Source organism: Catharus ustulatus, chromosome 3 (assembly GCF_009819885.2).
Source record: "Catharus ustulatus isolate bCatUst1 chromosome 3, bCatUst1.pri.v2, whole genome shotgun sequence".
NCBI classification, from domain to species: domain Eukaryota; kingdom Metazoa; phylum Chordata; class Aves; order Passeriformes; family Turdidae; genus Catharus; species Catharus ustulatus.
In genome coordinates, this window is record NC_046223.1 from 7,469,444 (window position 1) to 7,494,686 (window position 25,243).

The 25,243-nt window shown below is 39.2% G+C and overlaps 1 long non-coding RNA gene across 1 annotated transcript in view; it reads right to left on the minus strand.

Annotated features, from left to right (window-relative positions):
- LOC116993280 overlaps positions 1-24,923 on the minus strand; it is a 93,688-nt gene extending 68,765 nt beyond the window's left edge. Inside the window, exon 1 of the long non-coding RNA XR_004417248.1 lies at positions 24,880-24,923. This is a non-coding gene — a long non-coding RNA (uncharacterized LOC116993280). The remainder of the gene's footprint in view (positions 1-24,879) is intronic.
- Between the last annotated feature and the right edge of the window lie 320 nt (positions 24,924-25,243).

A 25,243-nucleotide genomic window follows, 5' to 3' on the forward strand; every position in this document is an offset into this window, starting at 1 on the left:
TGAGACATTCTTCTTTTTCAGACTCCATATTTTTTTGATAGCAAGTTAATGCTTAAAGATTGCTACAACATTCTTCTGCACAATGGAACCAGGTGAGTCTTTGTGCAGAGTTTTTTCCTTGGCATCTGCTCTCACTTGTGTCAGGAACACTCTTTGTTCCATGAGCATGTTTGCCCTATAGCACCCTGTGACTCACAGCATATTCCCTCCTAAAACTAAAAAGGAGAACGGAGTTCTTTTCCATGGTATCAGCAGCAAGCTTTGCAAGAGATAGGTTCTATTTCCCCTCTCACACCCTTTTTTTTTTTTTTTTTTTTTTTAATATATTGAGATTTGAATGATCTTGTGGAATTCTGTAAATATTTTATTACATATTTTATAGGTGGAGTATTTTATATCTCGCAGTCTTTTTTGGAAGTGCAGCCATTGAGTTCAGTTTCTCCTGCCCCATGGTTGAGCTGTAAGTGCTTCCATCTGTCTAAACCTATGTGGAGTTCACTAATTGTTGACCCCTTAGGTAGGACTTGCTGTTTCTATAGCTTTATTGTTAATCATTAGAATCAGGAAAAATAAACCTCTTTTGACATTACCAATAATGGGTTCCAAGAATGAAGAGAAAAATTCCTCCTGCTTTAATTGCTCTTAGCATTTTTAGAACACATTCCTTCAGCAATTTAGGAGAAAAGGCTTATGGATAGGACTGGTTCACAGAAATGTATATCTAAAGAATTCACAGGAAAATTGGATTAAACTACCAGTACTGCAAACAATTCTGAGAAAGATTATTTTTTCCCCAAAATAGTGCTGAAAAACTTTTCTGCAAACACTCTTTGCCAGCAAGTTTCATTCACATTTATCTGCATAGATTTCTCCTGGTCACATACTCAGAGAACAAGCCATATCCTTTCAGTAACAAACTGTATTTTCTATCATCCTCCAATAACACCTTCCTAGGTTTTTTGAAAAATCATGTAAAACCCATCTCTCTCTGGTTGAAGTCTCATAGAAGAGACAAGAGATTTGGTGTAAGGGCTTATAGACTGTGTCACAACTATGAAAATCTTCACAGAATTTATAAAACAAAGAATATTTTCTTTTTAAAAAAATGTAGAGTACGCGTGACTTGTTATTTTTCAAGATGTTTTTATAATCTGTTTTTATTGCTGCATTGCTATATGTTGGTTTTTTCTTTCCTCCCAAGATAAAGAGCACACAATTCTCTCTATTTTTTGACATTCATCACACGCTACATCAAAATACATCTATGCTCCAGAAAAAACTATGGACAACTAGGGATAAATATTTCCTTTTTAAAAATTAATTTTTCAAAATGTTTACTTTGAGAATTCTCACTTTTCATCTCATTATTTAAGCCAATAATTATGATGAAAATAATGTTTTTCAGTAACTTAAATTTAAAATACTTGTTCTTCTTTTAATTTTTAGCCTGAGTGATAATTCATATTTTGAAAACAAGTTTGCAGAGCAAACAGCCCAAGAAAACAAAACTTACCATATAGAGAGATTTGGGGGGGCTGTGAATGTGGGGTATGTTGTTTACTTTGTTTCTTTTTCAGGTTTTAGGGTTTTTAAAACTGAAAGGAATGTTTCAGCAAGTAAAAAGAAATGATACTCACTCATTATCAGAATGTGCAAGATTCCTAACCAAGGACCAAGATAACCATTGTTCAATGACTGATTATCTTCCAGGAAAAGTCATTAATACCAATTATGAAATAAGGCTGTAAACCAAACAAACTTATTTATGTTTCTTTGCAGAAAGCTGAAACATCCATCACCCCTCAGTTAGAGTCTGCCCCATCCCTGGAAGTGTTCCAGGCCAGGTTGGATGGGGCTCTGAGCAACCTGGGATAGTGGAAAATGTCCCTGCCCATGGCAAGGGGGTTAGAACTGCATGATCCTTAAGGCCCCCTCCAATCCAAGCCATTTTATGCTTTTATTATTTTCACCATGAATAAAAAAGATAAAACATGGTGCAGATGTGTCCCACCAGTGTGTCCCTTTCCCTTGTGAATGGTACAGAGGTCACATGGTAGAAACCAAACACCAGACACAAGGTGCAGACCTCAAAGGCGGAAAAAAACAAAAAACCTTCAAAGTATCAGCAAAGGATGAACTTGAAAGTGCAAGATGTGACAATTTTCCCCATTTTTTCCACATGGTGACAGTGAAAGAGGAGTTGTACTCCAGGGCAGAACCCGACTGGAGCAAGCATTGGCTTCTACCATTGTAATGGGGATTTAACTAATCCAGAGAAGGATCTGGAGAGTTTTGCTGAGCTTAAGAACTTGTCTAGGAAGACTTTAAAGAAAACCTTCGCAGACAACATAGAGTTGGTTTCACCTCAATTGGCATTTTGCTCTCTCATCAGGTTTAGGCTTTGCACAGCAGCTGCACAGAAATCTAAGATATGCAAGAATATATTAATTTTATCTTTATTAAGTACAGTAATTTCACTACTAGAAGGTGCACTCTTTTGACTAAAAATTTGGTCCCAACCCGGAAGTGCGTCTTATAGTCTGATGTGCCTTATATATTGACAAAGTTCGGAAATTTGCCAACCCGGAAGTGCGAGCAGCGAGAGCCACGGCGGGAGCCGGCAGAGCCCTACCGGCAGAGTCTGGCAGGGTCGCAGCTGGCATAGGCCAGCGGGAGTGCAGGCAGGGCCGTGGTGCCGGGCCAGCAGGGCCGCAGCTGGCATGGTCAGAGGGGGCCAGCAGGGCTGCGGCCAGTAGCTGCACGAGGGAACTGGTGGTAGATCCTCGCTGCAAAAAAAAGTGTACCTTGTAGTCTAGTCTGCCTTATATGTGGACAAAGTTCGGAATTTTGCCGACTCCCGGAGGTGCGCCTTATAATCCGGTGCACCTTATAGTCATGAAGTTACTGTAATGTATAGGTGTGATCTGGCCCTCATAGAAGGAATTGGTAGCAAAATTCACCTTGATCTATGTTTGCATTTCCCAGCTATCCCTCTGCACATGATCAAATCAGAAGCATTCAACCACTGTGTATGTGGTTATGGTGTGAATAAGAGAATCAGCCTGGCTTTGGCATGTAGGTAGAATATTATGTATGAAGTGTGCACTCACAGACATACTCAAAGCTCAAAATAACAGAGAAAAACCTTGTTCCTTCTTACAAAATCCCTGCCACTCCTCTGTTCTGTAATTTTACCTAGGATTTTCATTACAATTGTAAATTTTTTGTTTCTAAGAGTCAGAGGAAGGTTCAGTGGAACTTCAACTAGGTGTTTGATGTCCAACTCTTGGAGGTAATTTTAAATTTTCCATCTCTTCTGAGAATCTTTTTTTCACTTAAAATATATCACCAGACTCATTAGAGACCTGGGAAGAGAATTAAAGGGCAGCGACAGGTATGGCTGAGTATGTAAGTGAAAATTAATTTCTTCATGTGAATTTCAATCATCATGTTTGCAAATGGATTCATTTTTAAGGAAAAAAAATCTTTCTCATGAGAGAAAAATTCTGCTTCTATGAGATAGTTACAGTTTTGGCCTTTCTCTTTTATGGAATTCCCCTTAAAGGCTGCTTATTACACCGTGAAGAGCAGCAGCTGGTGAGTCTCTTATTTGATTAACAATTCAAGCAAAATTTACATAAAAACTCAGGACACAGGAATATGATTTCCAGAAGATGGATGAAGCCCTGCTGTGTCTGTAGTGTGACTGATTTCAGCCAAAGTCCTTGCTCTGATGTGTCTGTACAGGGCCAACATTCCCAAATTGATTAAATGGATATTACCACTCAATTCTAACTGTCTGCAGACAAAGTAGAGATTCATTTGCATATTTGAATTGCCTTAGTGTTTTTGTTTGGTATTTTTCAGGGGTTATGCTCCCTGTGCTTGCTACAGAAATTTATAAATTATGTTTGCAAGAGGATAGAGAAGCAAAATGCAAAGTCAAGAGGACAATAAATATGGGGGGGTTAATATTTTATGTGTGGCCTTCCAGCACAATGCAGCCAACTTGTAAATAAGACATTTTTTGTTGCAAGGTGTATGAAAAGATTTCAGTGTTTTCTTTACAGCAGTCTGAAGATCTGATTTACACCATAGGGAAGAGAATTTTGAAGACACTTACATAAAAATTCAAATAAATGAAAAAAGAAAGAAAAGCCAAAGCCTTTAGTTTTCACCTGCAAGTTATTGGTTATTGGTTCCAGACCTGAGTAAGGTGAATAAACTCCCTCAGTTTTGCTCTGTTTCCCTGCTCAGCTCATCCTGCTGGGAAGTTGTGTGGTCCTGTTTCCCCTACAGCAGTGTCTTGCTCAGAGGAAGGTGAAAAATGCCATCCTGGCTGCTCCCACAGGCACATCAAACAGGTTCAATTCAAATCACTGGAGCTTTAGGATCAACTTCAGGTGCCTTGGACACAATGTGCCCCATTCCTATCTGGAACATCATCTTCAACATATTTACATCCCTTTTCCCCCCCTTTTACTGCACTTCATAGATTTCTGCTAAGTTTTCTATGTTATGTCCTTGGGTTTATCACAGACCCTGGCAACATCACCATCTCTATCTTTCCTCTGTACTTACAACTGGACTCACTTTGCCAGGGCCTGTTGAACACAAAGAGTCCCTTCAAAAAGGTTTTGTGTGAGGGCTGTTGTCACTGCACCACCAACTCAAGGCTTGATCTGATCCCTCTGAATTGTACTGACAGGATTGGGCCCCAGATGAGATAGTGTCTCTGACTCGAGTCAGACTGTGCTGTTAAAATTCCCACTACTAAAATGCAGCCTTTCTATTTCTTTGTATACAGTCCTCAGGACTTCTCAATACCAGCAGGCAAGAAAATTCCAATGATGCCGGAGGGATCTTTACTTGTCTGAAGCAGAAAAGAATCCATGGGAATTCTCAGAAGCTTTTTATCTCTTGCTCCCTGCAATTATTTTCTATGCTAGAAGCATAATTGAGGAAGAAAAAAGCAGATGACATCAGCTGCTGAGTAGAAAAATATCAAGAAGAAATGACACACATTGTGGAACAGAAAGATACTTCAGTGCAGCAGGCACTAGCCTGGGATCAGAGATCAGCACTTGCTTCCAAAGTTGCTTCTTAGAGAAGTCTTAGAGAAATCATATCTCCCTTGTAATTTTTCATGACCCCCATAGGAAGTCTCCAGGATAAAACTCAAGGCTCACTCAGGTGCTCACAGAGGACGGCAGTGAAGGCTCTGTAAATACCCACAGAGTTACCAAGCAAAAACCATGTGACAGAATGATGTAGGAAAACATAGGCAGCCAGGAATAATTCCTCCTTTAGGAATAAAAGAAAGGACAGATTGCTTTGCCTGGAGATGTAGGGGCCACCTGCACTCTCCTCAGAAAGCCACTGCTCTAGGAGAGTGCACTTCAATTATCAGGCTGTCACAAAACCCTCTCATTTTCCTTTATTCTGAAGGGATGCATTAAAAACAAACACAACCCCCCTTTAAGTGCACTAGGAAAAAATAGGTCGAGTGGTACCATGTGTACCTACAGTGGGGATTTCCCCACTCTCAGTTAAAGCCATCTGAAAACCTTAATTTAAGCAGGAAACCAAAAAGTAAATTATTTTCTTCCTTCCTTCCCCTCTGCCCCCCAAAATCTGAATAAAGCAAACTACTTCCTATCAGAAACCTGGAATGGTAAACTGCAGCCAAGGTGTTCAGGGCCAAGGTCCGGCTGGCAGGGTCTGAGGACGCACCAGACCCTTCTGCCAGGCTCTTTTCCATCAGCACTGTGAATTCACCACCATCAACCTCCAGGTCTGATTTAATGAAAAGTTTGGTTGTGCTCTGGCTGGGTGGAGTTGAGTGCCTTTGTATTAGACAGGGTAATTCCTTAATGTGCAGGCACCACACTGGGATGATCTGCTGCAGCTCAGTGATGTAGGCACTGATGAAAAATTAGGAGTTTTGGTACATAAACAACCCAAAAACTGGTTTGTGACCCAGAGTTTTCTACTCTTAATTTATAGATGTTCTTTCTTTGTTTCTTACATGAGACTAAGAAAGCTGGGCTCCCAAGAGTGCATTTTACACTACTTCCTTCAGCTTACAGAAACTTCCCATAAAATATTTTTGATTAAATAAACCATCTTACTCTATACATTAAAATTCCTCCACCTACAGTAAACGAGACTGTGACAATTAACACAAACCACAGAGACCCTAATAAACCGTAATAGAAAGGATTTAGAATTTCTTATTTCAACAATTTAGAAAAGCCAATGATACCTTTTCTAGTGGGCACCCTAGGAGAAACTTTAAAAGGGCCACAAAATGCCCTTTAATTGGATATTAAATCTGATTATTCAAAAATTCCTAAAACAAAAAGAAAGAACTGAGCTCAGAATATGCACATAAACTCTTTAGATAAGCAAATGCCAACAGGATGGAATTTCTGTCTGGATCCAAAACAAGGAGCAAACTAAGAGTGCAGTAGCTCTGATGGGGACCTCATTGGAAAGACTTCCAAAATTTTTATATATAACTAGCAGAAAAACCTGGGCAATTATTGCTACCAGTACCTTGGACACTGAGCCTGCAGTCCATGGAGACACAGAGCTGTGCCTGCCCCAGGCATGAGGTAAAAGAGAAGACTTCCAACAATGTTCCTGGTAAGACACTAAGAAAAATGAACACAGGGCTGTGCGTTCACAAACCACTTACTTAGCATAGTCTTCACATTTATTTTCAAGATAACTGCTCTGCAAGGTCAAGATTTAGCTCTTTGAGTTCTATGCTTGATTAGGAAGTCATAATTTTAAAATTCCAAAGATAAAAGGTAGGATTTTGCTGAGGAGGAGGGAAAGGTAGATATAAACACCATGGCTCCAAAATTCCCAGGCATAAATCGTGTGATTTAAATCTCCTGAATCTGTGAGTGAAGCCACACTTATGTTTACAGCTGTTGCCCAGAGTGGAGAAACCATTTGGCCCTGGTTTGAACAGCATCTTGTGTCTTTAGTCTTGCCTAAAATTTATTATTCATGGACCGTGGTTTTTTTCCTTTAAGAGCACTTGGCTAGAAAGCTCTGCATTTCATTCATCAATCTCACCCGAATTAGCAAAGAAAACACTTAGCATTAAAACAATGCCAGTGTGTTTGCATACAGAATGACGAGAAAGAAACCCTCCAAATGAATAAATGCATGTGTCAGTTAAGCTGCTAGGGTTAATGTGATATTCCTTCATCTTCCTTGCTTAAAAATCAAAAGAAAATGTTATATGATTCACTAAGAAAGTCTGGAGGGAAACTGCAACACATCCTATGACTTTGTGTTTTCTTCCCCACCCTTTTTGGGCCGTAGAGAACAGCTGCTCATTGTCTAAAATAGCAACTCCCATTTCAGTCTTTTTTCACGTCAAAAGGAAGGCATCTTATCTGTCCACTTTTCTGAGCCTAGGGAGGTGTAAACACTCATTTCCTAGTGGGAGCCTTCACACATTTCAGCTCTGTGATCCCTGGCATCCAAAGGCCAGAACAAAAGACACACGTGATTTTCTCTCTCACCTCCTTTATCAAATTTTGTCCTGCCTGCACCTCATCTTTCCCTCTCCACTCACCGACCTCCACTTACTCCTTCTCCCAGGCTACTGAACCAGAGGGTGGGGATGGCTTTGGTTTTGTGATACCTTATCATTGGGCTGATACCCATGAATCACAAAAACCCTTCTTAGTGTCAAGGTAACTTGGTAGCTTTCTCATGGTACCAGCATTTCACATCAGCTCTTGGTCCAGTGCTGCACAAGCCCTTTCCAATCTTGTTCATTCTAATTCCAGGGCAGAGTTCTTCCAGGACATTTTGTGGTTTCCACCCTTGAAGCTGCAGAATCTCCACAGTACACTGCTCCAGCTCCTCTACCTCATTGAAAAGTGCTATTCAAAATACAACTTCATCTTTTATTTATGGGTGTATGTATTTCAAAATGAGATTTCTTTATTTTTTAAATCTGTCAAAATTTAAATCCAAATGGCCCTCTTGGTTTGAAGCCAAGACCTTTTCCTGATAAAGTGAGCAAGGAAACTTCTGTGAAAGTGGAAATGTCTAAAAAGAATTTAGCAGTGGGCCTTGGTGATAACAGAGGGTTGATGGACAGTGACAGCACCAACCTCCCAAAGGAAAAAAATTGAACCTTGCATTTTCACCACTACAGAAATAATTTTTTTCTTCTTTTTTGAGAGAGAACTTCCTTGAAAAATAAAAAGTGGAAGAGTATAGATCAGATTTTTTGTTCAGTTTTAATTTAAACCCAAATTCCCATTTGTTGAAACAAGCAAGCATTTTGCATTTATAGCACTGCTACTCGAAAGAGGAGAAAATACTGAAAATATCCCTGGGATTAAAATACATGGACATGTGCTTTATTCTCCAACTGTTGCAAAGCACATGCTAAAATATTCATAAATGTAATTATGGACCGAATCCTGGAAAAAGCTTTAATGTCCCACATAACTTCTCCCACTGAGTGTGTGGATGCCATTCCCAGCAGCCCTCATCATTACAAGCCAGGTTCCAGCCCTCTTTCCCACACTGGGTGAGGTGTTGATTTAAACAGGAATCCTTGGAGTCTCTGGTGCTGCTTGACTGATGCAGACCTGCTACCACATTGGCTCACTGGGAAAGGTAAGATCTTCCCAAATTTCCAAACTGTGCCTGCTGGATCAGACTCTGCCACCCTCAGTCCAGCTTTAATATCCTCATTGTAATGCCAACATACTTCCACTGAGCAGTAAGATGTGATTTTCATCACAGGAATCTGAATAACAACCTCAGGTCAGTCTGAACTTCTGCCACTCCAGAGCTTGGAAAAACCATACAGGCACCACCAAAAATCCAACTTTTACACTGGCAACTGATGACAACGTTTTATTTCTTGACCAAAATGCTAGTATAGACTAAATACACCCAAACACTTACATTTCTGGGTTTAGACTGAATTACAGGCAGCTCAAGATATTTAATGATTGAAGTAGATTAAAACTGCAAGGCTTTAATTATTCAGTGCAGTCATCCCTGTGGTAACTTTCAAAATAGATAATAGTGCACTTTTCACACAGTTCCCTTGAATGAAATCTTGCTCTTTGCAGATGCTGAGGTTTTTCATAAGTTTTCTTTTGATTTTAATTCCTTTTTTTTGCCATGGAATTCTGAGTTTCTTCTATGTGATAGATGTGTCCTTCACTAAAGTTCTGATAGGTCTGTACTGGATGCAGGTCACAGCAAAGAGTCACAAATGAAATTTGCACCAAATCTTGGAAAGCATGATGCCAAAAATCCTTACGGATCACCTTTCAATACAGTACACTCTGCAAGGGTTTGGTTTTTTTCCTTCTGCTAAGCTGCATCCTCTATATTGCATGCGAATGTGCATTTATGTAAATTTTCTAATCTAACAAGCTTCCCATTATGAGGTTTTCCATTAAAAGACCTTTCCTCTTTTATAAAAATTAAGAATTTCCTTTCATTGCCTGAAATGATTCCATGACTTTTCCTAATCCTAGATTTTACTTCAGCCAACCTTCTTCAAGGCAAATTTACAAGAGTTTTAATTAATATGAAATTAACTTAAAAACTACTGAGGGGATATTTCCCCCAATGTTGCTTTTATTCAGTACATATGTAACAATTCCTTCTTCCCTCTGGATTTATTTTTTCCTACACATATTCAGCAGGATTTTGCATGAGAGAACAAAGAAAAAAGCTATGAAGTATAAATTCATCCCTGTATTTTTAATTCTGAAAATCATACACGAAGCAGGTTGTGGGACAGCATCCCACTCCAGGCATCTCTCATTTGCCCAGTTAACCCCTTCCTCAGCAAATCTCTGCAGGTTTCTGTGACATGGTGATAGTATAAGAATCATATTTTCCCATAGATGGATAGTTCTGAAACAGTTTCTCCAGTATGTCAGGCACTGTGGCTGTTCTCTGGCATCAGGCATGCATATCCTCTTGGCTTCTTTTTTTCTCTTAAACAAAATTATTTTGCCTACCACTAGAGAAATCTCCCTTTCTTGAAATTCAGCATTTTACCCTTTTCCCCCTTTTCCCTTTCCTCATTCATACTAGAAATGTGTTAATAAATTACAGCACTTCTCTGTTCTTGTAGAAATCTCCTTCTCACAATTCTAGTTGTGAACAATTCTAGTTGTGACTGTAACAGAATGAGTAAAATGTCTTTCACTTTCCAAACAGCAGTCCAGGAGTGTGATGGGCATAGAAACAAATCACTGTTAATCTCTAGTCATTGTTAATATCAATATTTTTTTAATATTTTAATATTATTTTAATATTTAATCTCATTATTTAGAATGCAACAGCCAAGTTCGAAACAGAGGAGACTTTTTCTTTCTTACCTCAAAAGTATGTGGAGAATCCTTTAATAGTGAGTCCAGAAGGAATCCCAAATTCTCATGAAAAGTTCAAGCCCCAAACAAATCTATAGATCATCTAGAACATATAGAAAGAAACCTTGCTCCATGGAAAAGACTGAACCTGAAGAGGTTTCAAATGGGGTAGAATTTCTCCCAGAATTAGGTTTTGTGTAGGTTATTGTCAAGCAATAATAATTATAATCACCATCATAATTTGCACTGCGGAATGAGTCCAAGTGTGAAGGGGAAAAGGCCATTTTACTAACAAAACCTTACACCAATTAACTTGGGTAAAAGCAATAATTATGAGAACCCAGTGCTAAAATGGATACAGAAAGAGGGGTAAATAATAATTCACATTAAAAAACTGTTACATGGCTTAATAAAGCTGTCAATCACATAAATAGCTTTTCCTATCAAATGTGTATTCAAACATCTCCTTGGGTAAAATTTACATCACTACATTGAAAATAAATATTAAAAGCAACAAATTTCTAACCCAATGCATAGTCTTGTTTTTCATTTTGCTTTACAGTTGGTGGGAAATTAGGAACATGAATGCTCATTTACAGAGGAATTCTAGTGAGCATATGCAGTGCCTACCCCTCTTTGCATGTTTTTTGTGAAAACACAGTATTTTCATTTTTAACATTGTTGGACATGTCAGCCATGATTTATCAAGTGTCAGAAAATTTAATTTGTGACGGTAACTGCAACTATCACCACGTTTCCTGCAGTCAGTTCTTCTTTCAGAGCATGCATGAAGAACTCCTGATGAAGGTCAAAGACTGTTCACTATTCACATCAATTGTTTCAAAGTAGCAATGATCTCAGCAAAGAGCATTATGGAGGATTATTCATTCCCTTCAAGAAAATAATATTTAGGGAGGTATTAAGAACTGGAGCCTAAAAAGTGAGAATGGATATAACTGCCATTAGCAAAACTATTACTTCAGGGAAAAAACTAAATACATACAAGGAAGTATTGACCATTTTCCTTGACTGACCTCTAAGTTCAAGGGAAAATGAAGTAAAAATGGAAAGAGTAATGGACTCAACACTTAGAGTTTGGACATTTTGATAAATTCCTTAGGAACAGGCAATTCAGCTAGGAGAAGATGAACATAGGGATGAATATAGGGATTTTAGGACTGGTGAAGGTGTTTATAGAATCCCTCCCAACTGTGGGATTGTTCACTAGGTGTGAGAAGGGAGAAAAGAGGAAATTCCCATTCCCTAAAAAAAAGCATCTATGAAAACCAAATGAGTAAGAAACTTGCTGACTCACTACCAAAGGGCATTGTGGAATGAATCATCCCTACTCCTTCCCCAGAGGTCAGAAAGAATTAGTTTGCTGTAATGTTTTTGGAGTATTTGAAATACCTAGAAACGAAATTGGTTGAAAAACACAGACCTTGACTGGGAAAATCTGGAAATAGTTTTTAACAGGAACCAAAACAAGTTTTTATGAACAGCTCTGAATCTACTGGTGTGTTTTTTCTATGAAGCTGTTATTTGAAAATATCTTTATCTACATCTGTGGGGAAACACAGGATTTGCACATTAGCAGCAAGAAGTCCATCTTCACCATCTCCACTGAATCCTGTTGACTTCACCTATTCAGGGCTACGAGACAGGTACCCTGCCACACTGAATTTCCTTTGTGTCCAAAAGTTTTCTAAAAAAAATTCAGTAGAGCAGTAAGTACAAGAGCACTTCAAGAAAGAAGGGGAAAAAAGAAACCAAGGACGTTTTGCAACACTAGTCAGAAAAAAAATGCTTCAAACTCCAGATATGCCTTCTTGCCTCAAATTGTGTTTCTAATTTACCAGAACACGTGTGCTTTCAAGTACAGGTGTGTGTGCAGCTTAATTGACTTCACATACTTAGAGTTCAGTTCAGATATTTTGCTAGATCAATTCATACAATAAAAATTGCAGAACTAATACCACGTGTTATTTAATGCCTATTAAAACATGCTCGTGTATTTAAATGTATCTCATAATCTAAATCCACAGAATTTCTCAAACAACAAATGTCACTAAGGTGAACAGTGAGTAGTGTGTGTTTGCAATGTGCTGAAGGATGGAAAACCTCATTTATTTATCTTCCTACCACTTCCTGCCACTGGTCAACCCAGTTTTTTCTCATATGCCAACATCACAAGTAAGAACTGCTCCCATTTGATAGAGTATGGCAAAAGGGCAATTGGACTTTAACATCAAGGGCTAAACCTTCTCCTGTCACAGAGCAGAAACTTATTCTGCCAGTGGGTGTGAATTTATTTATAACATGGAATTTGGAACTTATTTTCATCACCACTGGATTTAGTACTCCTAAAATAAAACTGTGATAACAATGAAATCTTCTATACAGTGTGTGGGAATGTTTTCTAGTATTTGTATGTCAAGTAATGTTAATGTTTAGTACATATGTTTTCCTATTTTTACAATCATTTTACATATCAGAGTGACATTTATGAGGCCAAATTAACACAAGTTGAGGCCTTATGGGATTCAGTTCCTAGAAGGCACAAACTTCAGCCACACATAGGGTCTCCAAAGTACAAACAATACCCAGAGAAACAAAGGAAAAACATTGGGAGGTTTGAACAATAGACATTCAAGTTCATAGCACATTAAGGTTCCTGTGACACATGGATGTGACGTGATTTGTGTTTACATCATGGCTCTCCCTTTGAAATAAGACTCTGAGGTCTGGTCCAAATCCCAGAGAACTCCATGGGAAGATTCCCACTACCTCACTGAGCTTTGCAGCAGCTCTGCAGAAAATCCATATTGTTTTCCACAAATACAGAGTTTGCATAAACTTGGAATGACTACACATTTGACAAGTCCTACCAGAAATTATATAAAATTCTGGTTGCATTCTGCCTCAATTTAAAAACGTGTTGAGCAGCTGAATTTGAGAGGAGGGGATGAAGTGGATCTAAGAAGTATTAAGAGTAAGAAGGAAAACCCTAATTTTAGCTGAGCCAGTGATTCACCACAGAACACTGTGCAGGTCTTTATCTTCCTGTACCTCCATTTTTCCACCTGTAAAATGGTCACACACACACACACACAAACACACACACACCACCACTAAAGCCCAATGCTGCCTCTGATCAGCAGTTCTCAAACAAATACTGTGCCAAACAAAATAAAATAAAATATGCTGTCATAAAAAGGAAAACAAATGCTGGAAAGTAAGTCCTTAATTTTCCATCAGTTATTTCTGTCTCTTCTCCTTTTAATTCCTTTGACTTGTACATAAGTGTATGCACAGACAGACACATTACAAAGTAAGTTATTTAGGAAATAAAGAGATCAAATCTCCTTTTCCCAGACACTTATAAAATTGCATTGCTGCAGGGTTTTCTGCATGTTCTTCTTTAAACAAGATATTTTCCTGAGACAATCCTAGTCAGGTTCCAGATCCTCTTCCCAGACCCAATTGCAACAGCTGGCAGAGACAGACATGTGACCAGAGTAAAAGTTAAGAACCTCATAGTAAAGAAAGGTATGTTTTGAGAAAATGCAAAATGATTTAGTGACAGTTCATAGTATTTCCTTTAGGCTGAAACCTCTTTTTACTTCACAAAAGCTTCAAGCAGCCTTAAGCCTTACAAAAATAAATAAAACCAAACAATACGTAAGATGTCTCTTTGCACCTCTCAGATTAAGTGACCTGAGCCTCCCTACAGGCCAATTGCACATTACTGCTGGGGAATTGATTTATAAGGGACCCTCCACAGGTATCTGACAGCTGTATAAACTATGGAGATAAAGCAACAATGCATCAGCACAGACTGAAAATCATTTAAGCAGCAGAAGCTTTTAAAATAAATACCCAAAAGTTGAATTTACAATAGAATCATTCAGCTAGTTACAAAGCAGAAGTGTTCTTATTTGCTTTAGAATACCTTTGCTGCAAGAAACTAAGCCTTGCTATTCCCTTTATCCCTACTTCTTCTAGGAGTTTCAGGTCCAAAAAACAGTGTTATCAGACAGTCTGGAATTTTGCATAAATAAGTCACTAAATGAGATAAAATGCAGCAACTGAATGTTAGAACAGAGAGTAATTTTTAACATGAATCTTGCTCTCGCTGCATAAATTTGCATTATGTAAAGCTGCAGTGATCCAAAGATCACTGGACTCAGCAGAGGGGCTCTCACTAAATCTCTCATTAGACTCTGAGGGAGCACAAAACCACAAAAGGTTACATAAGTTTTGTCTGGCAGACCGAGAAGGGAATTATTTCTAAGCTGATGGTGTTCTTTCTCCCACTGACATTTACCTCTTTACCTTCTGCAGTTACTGTGGCACTTTTATCGTCCTCACAAGCCAAACTGGAGAACTGAAAACACAGACATGTTATTTTTCTATGCTGATATATGTCCAGCTCCTATTTCTACTTTCACACACAGTGGTCTCTAGAAACTGCAACACTGTTATTTGATTTTAAAGTGCTCTAAATCAGTTTCAGAAAACACTGAGGTGCTCTTCAAAGCAGTACATTTATATAGAAAATGTGCATGGTCTTATGATGTATCTCTATATATCATGAAAGTAGAGATCATGTATGGCTGTATAATTTTTTTTTTGTTGGAACCCAGAAACCTGGGATTTTTGAGCTTTCTGTGCTCTCTGACACTGACCTCCAGGAGAACACTGCTTTTGACCTGACACTTTAGAGAAGGCTTCCAAATTTGAGTGATGGGGTAGAGTCATGGGGTAGAGTCATGGGTGTGTAGCTGGAATAGAGGTGTGTGATTTCACATGGTGAAGGGTTTTAAATTTTAAGGTTTTAGAATATAGTAATAGATATGGGACAAGATAGAAGATTCTGGGAGTTGTCATTTTCTATCTTCTTCCTTCTTCTCCATGAATTCAGGTAGTAGTTTCTGGTTAGATAACTAGTACTGCACTGCAGTTTGGTTATAAAAATATAAATAAAATAGGTGTTGATTTTCTATTGGACTGCTTAGCTTTAAAAGACCCTGTAACTAGCTCAATTCACCTTCATTTTGCTCACATTTAGCTGGTAGCTGGAAGTGTTGCAGAACTCTCTGTACTTTAGATAAGATTTAATAAACAACCAGGCCCAAACACGAGAAAATTCATCTCCTTTGTGTTTTTAATCCTGACTCTGAGTAAAGACAGAAGAAAATGAAGACAAGTCACTAATGAAGTGGTGCAGACACTACCTTTACCAGCTTTACTCCGTGTGAGAAATTACCACCTTTACATTTTTTACTAATCTACCCCATCCCTTCATGGAATTCAGTGTCTCATCCCAGCTTGGCAGCAATAACTGCACCCTGCTCATGTGTTTCACTCAATTACATGCACACAGGTGGCTGTGTGTCTGCAGGGGAGTGACATCTTTGGGACAGACCCTGAGCAGGGACAACATCAATGTACAGCCACTGAGGATGCGCCCTAAGCTTGCCCAAGCCAATCCCGCTGATCCTCGGCCTTTTGCTCCCCTAGCAGTAAGATCCTTGTCAAGGATGCCTGGGGAAGCCAACAATTCCTTGTGCTGTTACAGAGGGGCAATATTTTCCAGTTGCCACGTCAGCAAGTTCCTGGCATTTAGATGTGAGCAAATAACATTTTACCTATATAAAACAAGGTTGATGAGGTAATGTAAAACATTACAGTGGTGCCAAATAGAGTCCCCCAGGTCAGTAACGTGCTATTTAAAGTGTTCTGAAATAACAAACAGATTCTGTCTGCAATGGATTCTAATGACTCTTAAAAATGCCCTCATCACTGAGTTCATTTTAAAGAATCAGGTAGTAATAGCAACTTCTTAAAGTCCTAGAAATACTTTTTGTATATTAGTAGATTCACAGCCAAATGTAGCAATTGATGCATGCACTTCTTTAAGATGTTTTCTCATTATACCATTGCAGAGAATAAATAAATAGATCCAACACAAGCATTGCCCAAAGAGCTCCCACCTCCAGCAATTCCAGTGCCACTGCTCAGGCGTGTCAGGACAGCAGGTATGGAGCTGGGAGTTCTTGCTCTGCATGTCCCAGCCACCTCCTGCACAGGGATCAACCTCATGGCACACAGCCAAACCTCCTGATCTGGAGCTTGCAGCATTTGATCCATCTGCCAAAGATTCTCCTTTTACTCCCCACATCCACAGCTTAACCATCCAGTCCAAGAGAGAGAATCAGGCTCTTCTGTACTCAGGAGAGAAAAACCTATGTCACCAAAAGGCTGCAAAAGTGGTCACCCCCCTCCAGTGACTGCAAAGAAAGCTGAAATATTCAATTTTAACACTAGATGCCTAATTGTGAAATTCCTACATTTAGGTTGCATTTAACTCTTCAGAGTGTGGTGCTCCAAGTCTTTAATGCTACAGCAGTATTTACATTTTCTAGCAAAAGGCAGAGTCTAATTGGAATTGTTGAAATGAAGCCCTAGAGCACCGTGTATCTCACAACTGCAGAAGTCAAGTGTCCTGAATTACTCTTCCCCTTTCAGGTTTTGGATTTTTTAGATTCATCTACACATTGTTTTGCAACTTTCCTTGAAAAATGGTGCTTTTATTTCAAGTCATTACTGCAAATAGAAATTCTCAACACCTTAGTACCTGGAGTTGGAATAAATCCAGACTCCATAGTACCAGTAATAAACCCCGAAGCCATGGACATGTTGAGGAGTCAGGGCACAGAAGTCTGCACTATCACAGTGACAGAGCTGCCTGCTTAGTCTGAGGAAAAGCTGTAGGGAGCAAAATGGATAATTTGGGGTCAAGGATAACTCTACTCTTCCTTACCCTCTAATGGAAAAGAATACACTGCAAAAAGCTGGCTTCTGCTGCTTGCTATTTCCAAAACGCCTACATAGATTATTCCATAGTATTTATTACATTTTTCAAACCTGGCAGCAGAATAAGTGAAACATTCAGAATGAAGAAAAACTTTCAATATTTTTTATCCTAGAATGGATATTATATTTACATCACCAGGTATTTTTATATTATAACAATGAAATAATGTGGTGTGTTCAGAAACAGGCAAGTAATAACTATCCAAAGTTTCCTGCTACCCCACATCACAAAAAGTTGAATAACTGCATTCCAATGAAGTTTCATTACACTGCAGAGATATTCCTTTGCTTTCTTCACAAAGTATATTGAGTATTTTTTCCAGTTTCTTAAATCTTGCTTATTTGAACTTGCAGTAAAAATTCTAATTTCTTGATGTCCCACATGTTTCATCATATCCTTGTTATCTTTCAATGCATACATACATGCATATACAGTAATTTCACGATTATAAGCCGCACCATTTTGACTAAAATTTTGATCCGAACCCAAAGTACGGCTTATAATCAGGTGCGGCTTATATATGGACAAAGAACAAAAAGTTGCTGTTTTAGTTTGGAGGACAGGTGTCTGCTGAGAAAGGCAGGAACTTCTCTTTGAAATGGAGAATGTAAACCCCCTCTCTCAAATTATTATAATTTGGAAATCAAGGGGCTTTCAGGCAAAAATATGGAAATTAGGAATAACAGTTCTTTTCTAGGGAAATCAAAATAGAAATAGAGTACTACAAAGAAACAAACTCCAAACCCTGACAAAGTCAGAGTACAACCTGACACCCCGTCAGGCAGGGTGCTGGTAGCAGCCCCATTAAATGGTGGCTGCATCCTCTTGCAGTGACAGATGTGATTCAGTTGGAGCAGTGCTCCTGTACAAGGTGCAGTTTCCCTCTGGAGGTCCAGTGGTGATGTGGAGAAATCCGGTTTTCCTCTGGAGTCCAGTGGAGAAAGTGGCTACCTTAGTGTCCCAAAACCTCTGTTTTTATCTTGGTAAGAAATGTTGGGCTCTTCCCCCTGGCTGGAGCAACTTTCAATGGGATGCAGTAATTTTATCAGTCACGCAGTGGGACTCAATGGGCCATTAGCAGACAATGACTCCCTGGAGGAAGGATGGGGTGTGAAAACATAAAGAACAATGCCCTGCCTGGTTTCAATGGATGGCCCATTAGCAGATTATCTGCCATTGAGATAAGGATCACTGTCCCCACCCTCAACAGATGGTGATAGAATAGATACCTTTTATCACACTCTGTATTGTAACATGCGGCTTATAATCAGGTGCGGCTTATATATGGACAAAAAAACAAAAAGTTGCTGAAACCCAGAAGTGCGGCTTATACTCAGTGCGGCTTATGATTGTGAAATTACTGTATATTCTCTGTGCTCCTCCAGCCAAGTATTCTCCGAGGCACTCTCAGAGTGTAAAACAAAGTTGTAACTCAAAACAAGTGGAGTATCCCTGATTTAGCAAGGCAAGAATGGGTTGTTAGTCCTCAAACTGCTGTTGCCCTTTAACCACCAAAAACACACCACAAAACATTACTTGCTGTGGAATAAGAAAGGAGAATTCCTTCTGTAAAATTTCATGAGTGTAGTGTTTCTATGTTTTATAGGGCATGGGGTGTGAAAAACAGCTCAGTTTTAGCCCTGATGACATTTTCATATAGGTGAAAGTAAAAATAGAGACAGACTTGACATCTTGACATAAAAGGGGTGAAGTATATGTTGCCAGGGTGCTATGGACAATTTTGGAGTGAAAGCACATCTGATTCCAGTTCTAGACACATAATGATGCAAAGAGAAATTCGAGCATGTTTTCTCTTTACAGCTAACAGAAACTACAGTGATTGCAGAATGATGAGGATATAAGATTTTGGCATTGGAAAAAAATGAAAGTTATCCCAAAAATATTAACACCAAAAAATCTTTCTGCATAGTTCTAGAAAATGTCAGTCTAGAGTCAATGATTCCAATGTGTTCCATCAGCTGTTTGACATCAGAATATTTCAGTTAGAGTCCCTAGTGTTAAACAAGAGAAACAAGGGAATAGAGTTGACCAGAAAAATTACAGTATAATGCAGAGGTACTATAAGGAAATCCAAAAAGTAAATTAAAGACATAAAGCAGTAGAAAACATACTTTTTACAAGCTGAAAAAAAATCTAGATATGTCAGAATTAATTTGATCTCAATTTATTTTTAAAATTGACAATGTTACAGAATTAAACAAGAATGCTTTAAGTGTTTGCCTTGATAGATTCTTGTCAAAATATCTTTCAAAACCACCATATTCTTAGTAAAAAAGTGATTTTAGTGAAGTCTTGTTTCCTGCCAGAAACTCTGGTATGTATCTTTATGGTCAGGTCTGCATTTATGTTTTAAAAAATTACCATTCTGCTACATGAATGATCTCAAGCCCTTCAGCAAAGGCTTAAAGGGAAACAGTTCTAATCAATCACCAGATTTTTCACTTGACGTTTTACACAACCCAAACCTACAGAACTTTAAAAAAAGAAAAATTAAAAATCACAACACATGAAACCCTGCACAGATCAAAAAGATTGTAAGGCAAAGGACTCAAAATTTTAAATATTAGCTCAAAACCGAAGATTTGACCACAGAGCAGCAGAAAACTTGCACACGCCATCACAGGTCATCATAGCTAATGTTACAGCCCCTCTCTCCTTCCCTGGCTTAGTGGCCACCTCAATATCTCAGGAAAAGGCAGTGTGACACTTGACTCCCACCAGCAGCTATTTTTATCTGCCTCCCTGATCCCAAGGAATTTTTTTTACCATGGAGGATGACTGTATTTTCACAGCTATAGCATTATGGTAGATTAATCTGAATCTCTTCTCCAGCTTTTAGATGACAGAGCTCCATGTCAGCAGCTGACCTCCCACTGGACAGAATTGTTTCTTTTGTTGTTTTGAGGTTGTTCTGATTTTTTGAAACCATTCTCCCTTTGCCAGAGGGATTTACTTCTTCAATGACAGTGAAAGGTTCATTTGCCCTCTATGAAAAATTACAGTAATTTCACGAGTATAAGGTGCACCAGAGTATAAGGCACACTACTGGGTGTCAGCAAATTTCCAAACTTTGTCATATATAAGGCCCACTGGCATATAAGGTGCACTTTTTTTTGCAGCGAGGATCTGCATGCAACAAAGTAATGAATTAGTAACGGAATCACGCGATCGCGGGTTTACTGGCTTGGTGCTGCTGCCACCGGGGCTGCAGGGCTCGGCTCGGGGCTGCTGCAGGCTCGCACTTACAGGTTGGCAAATTTCCGAACTTTGTCCATATATAAGGCACTCCGGGGTATGTGGCACACTTCTGGGTTCAGACCAAAATTTTAGTCAAAAGGGGTGCGCCTTATACACGTGACATTACAGTAATTATTGAATAAAATAAAGTACAGTTATCATGGAATGAGGAGACAATATCTAATACAATCCAAACTCTCATTTCAAGCTTATTTTCTGGTACACGTAGAACATCCAGATTTATATCTAGATGACTTCAAGGCTTGACCTATTCACCAGCTCACATGGGGACCTCAGGGGCCACATCAACACTCTCAAAAGGAGGTTTTTTTCCAACCTAGTTGATTTTGTGATTCCATGAACATCACTGGCAATTATTTGATGGGTTCATTTGAGCATCTAATTACAGCCCTTTCATAGAGGTAGCAAAAGCAGGCCCATAAAACACACATGAAGCCTCAGCCTACTGGGTTAAGTCTCAAGAGAGCAGATAGGAATTTTTCCAAGTGTTTCAGACCTGTCCAGGACAGTATCTGCTTGAGCAGATACCTATGACAGATATATTGAGTCTGTTAACAAAGAATCAGTACAGCACAAGAGCAGGGGAATTTTGCAATCATACATTTGCTGTCACGTCTCTGACTTGAATCATAAACCACTATTATCCCAGTATTTTTTTTCACCACCTTGGAAGAATGTAGTGCATGAGATGATAATCTTCCCTGGATTCTGCAATGTCTGCACTTTCTCAAACACAGTTAAAAATTTACATGGTATTTGCAGCAGCAGAGTAAATCCAAGAATCAGTTTTGCCTTTATACTCTACTTGGAATTTTTTTTAAATTATTATTTTGATTTTTATTTTCCATTTAAAATAAGCTAATTCATTGCTACATCAGCATTTTTAAAAGACTTTTCCATTCTATTTTGGCTTTTACCATGGCTATGGCCCTGCCCAAAATGCATGAACTGGCATTATCAAAAAAGAATGTCTCAAATTCCATCATTCATGCTCCCTTTATTTTTATTTATGGGCATGGTTATGGATCTGATGAGCTACTCCATCACACTGTTCTGTCCCAGTTTCATTTGAACTTTGAGTACATACACTATGATCTTTATAGACTAAAGAAAATTTATTATTTATGGTAACATTTGTGAGTCTGATTAAATACTCCCATATACTACTGTCCCAGTTACTTAAATTTTAAGTGCATGTAACTATGATTACATAGATTAAAGAAATTGTAAAAAAAACTTAAAATAAACAAAAATCTTTGCATTTGTACAGGAAGAAGTTTACCACTGTCTTTAGTTACATAAGGATTTCATTCCATTCCTAAGGTGCACTGCCAGCTCAAAGATAAAGATGCTCAGATTAAGCAAGAGCTATTGCAAAATAAGTATTATTTCTGCTTTGATGCATATCCTCCATTTCAACCACTGGTACACATTATTTTTCTCTTGCTGGAAGTCTGTACACAAATTCCAACTTTAGACTTGGGTCCAGGAAAGCTCATGATTGAATTTCACAGTATTTAAAGTTTGGCTTTGTCAGCTCACTATTTTGACAGCACAGATGAACTTGAACCCTAATTCTTCTTCTATTCCACTGGAAATATTCAGATTCAACATCCAAGATTAGAATTATCAGATGCATTAAAATAAAACTTCAAGGCGAGCAGAATACTAAAACAACAAATCAAAACCCAGAAATGCATCTAAAAGCTCTTAGTCTTGGCTCGTCCCTCCATCCGTCTTTCTCCTTAGCACTTTTCCTCCCAAGGTGGTACAGTACAGGAATTTTAGCTAGGGGAAGAGGATCAACCTCACCAACAGCTGGCAAACAACATCAGGGCTGTGGAAAGAGCAAGCAGAGCTGCATAAAACAGCCTGGGTAACTTCAGTCAAAACTCTAGACTACAATAATATGGTTTCAGTGTTGACATGGAGCCCTGAAATATTTACAGGGATCAAAACTAACCTCAGAGTATCAAATGGAAGACTAGGGACTTTGTGAGAAAGATGTGATATGTAGTTGCAAAGGATTGCCATAAGGTACCCTAGAAAGGATAAACTCTTTTATTAAAATATTGTTGCACACCTCACCACACTTTTGGGTTCTTCGGAAGAAAAAAAAAAAACAAAAACCAACAAGTGACAATCTTAAGTACAGTAATTTCACGACTATAAGGTGCACCCTTTTGACTAAAATTTTGGCCCGAAGCCAGAAGTGCGCTTTATAGTCCGGTGTGCCTTATATAACGTACAAAGTTGTGAAATTTGCCACCCCAGAAGTGAGAGTCACAAGGTGGGGCAGCACCGCGGGAGCGCCGAGTAGTGACGGGGGGGCGGCCGCGGGCGGCCCCAGGTGCCGAGAGCAGCAATGGCAGAGAGGCGGGGGGCGGGAGCAGCACAGGCAGGGAGATGTGGGGCGGTCCCAGGCACTAGGAGCAACGCGGGCAGGGAGGCGAGGGGTGGGAGCAGTGCTGGCAGGGAGGCGGGGGGTGGGAGCAGTGCTGGCAGAGTGGTGGGGGTGGGAGCAGCACTGTCAGGGAGGCGGGGGACAGGAGCAGAGCTGGCAGGGGGCGAGAGGGAGCAGCACTGGCAGAGGGGGGGGCGGGTGGGAGCAGCACTGGCAGGGAGGCGGGGAGTGGGAGCAGCATGGGCAGGGAGGCGGGGGCCTGCCCCAAGCGCCGGGAGCAGCATGGGCAGGATTCCGTTACTTCTTCGTTACTTTGTTGCGCGTGGCACGGATCCTCGCTGCAAAAAAAAAAGTGTGCCTTATAGTCCGGTGCACCTTATGGTCGTGAAATTACTGTACTTTTACTTTCAATAGTAAAAGACAGTTGGGAGGTTTTAACAAACAGAAATGAACTTTTCATGAAACAAGAAAAATTAAAATACTCAACAGTTTCATAGACAACTAAGAGAAAAAAAAATCCACTCTAGTTCTTGTTTCTATAAACCCTGTCACAACAGGAAACAAACATAAGAAAAGAGAGGAGAAATAGACCCCATGTTTAGAAAACAGAGGCTTCAAAGACAAAAAGAGCTGATATTGCACACTAATCCCAAGTTATAGGATACACCTTCTGTGACCTTGAAATTAGTTACCTAGTTTTAGGGAAAGTGTTGTTGAAAACCAAGCCTCCAACTGGGAAATGTGAAAATTAACAGGAATCTGAGATGCTTTGATTCTGGTTCTTTTTGACTTTCTGACAGGAAGACTCCAAGACTGCAATATTGCCAGTCAGCATCAGAAATAAAGAAGAGAGTTGGAGCAAATTCAGCTCCCATTTCCCCATCACTGGTAGAAGGTAATTCCTAAAACAACAGTTATTTTCCATGGAACTGTCCTAACAACTTTTGGACTTATTGCTTGTCCTAATTACATTTTATTATGCCTTTGTGGCTTTGTGTCATTTTTACAGCTGTATTTTAAAGCACCTTGAGATGTGCAATGTGATCTATGTATCAATTAGTAGTAGTAGTTGTGGTAATAACATCATTATTTTGATGTGGCTTGTGATTAATCTGTAAATAAAGACCTTAATCTTTAAATGTTTGATGTTCGCCTCAGGTAACAATATAGTTTCATGCTAGTTCCTGCTTAATGATAATTTTCTTTTAGGAGGGGTTAAAGTTTTCTACATAAGGGGCTGAATATTTACGAGCCCATTCATGACTCAGAATTTCCTGGAATCACAATACACTGAATTTGTTTGAAAAATATGGAACATGAGTATTATAGGAAAAGAAAACAGTTCTAGTGAGAGGGAGACCCTTGAAGGTGTCCACGAAGAAGCAGTGAGAAGTTATTCAAAACATTATTTGTGTTTTGTTAGCACTGCCATCATTTTCTCTCATGTTTTGACTGCATGTCAGATTTCCTTAAGTGCTAAAATATTTCTCTTCTGCTATGCACTTGCTGTTCTCTTAGTGCTGGGCAGATTACAGGGTGATTGATGATGAATAGAAGTTGTTTTGCTTCTCTTGGAATACTCTACCTTAAAGGATTCTGTTCACTTTTGCCTCCCTCATGAACAATTAATGTGGTCTCTTAACATCTATTTTACAAACTTATAAAAAATTAATCATTAGGAGGTAGTAAATAACTCAGTGCTTCCATGCAGAACTATAATTGAATTCCAGTATAGCTCAGAAGGACATAGTACCGTTCTGTTAAGACCCTTCAATATCCCACTTGAATTCAATGAAATGCTACCTGCATCTTCCACAGACTTCTGACAAACCCCAAATCCAGCAAAGTGAGCATTGAATGAGCCCAGATTAAACCCCTATTCCCCATTTCAGGCTACCAGCAAAACATCCTCTCATGCAAAGCACTGTACTCACAGCAATGCTGCTGCATGCAGACAAAGATGGCAACTCACTCTGAAGATCTGCTGTTGTCACAAGGGTTTGTGATGTCACCCAGCCCCTTCTGGTCAATGTGGCTTTGTATTCTCTCTGCTCTCAAGCTTTTGATGAATGCATCATCTCTAGACCTGAAGCTGCAATTAACCCTCCCTTTTCTCCAGGCTGAGAAGAGAAAGTTGTTTGCAAACCTCAAAGCTCCTTGCAGTACCTCATGGGTCCTACCAGGGAGATGGAGAGGGACCCTTCATCAGGATCAGGAGCGGGTTCAAAATGACACAGAGTAGATTTAGATTGGCTATTAGTGAAACTGCACCCTAGGCCTCGCCTGCTCCCCAAATAC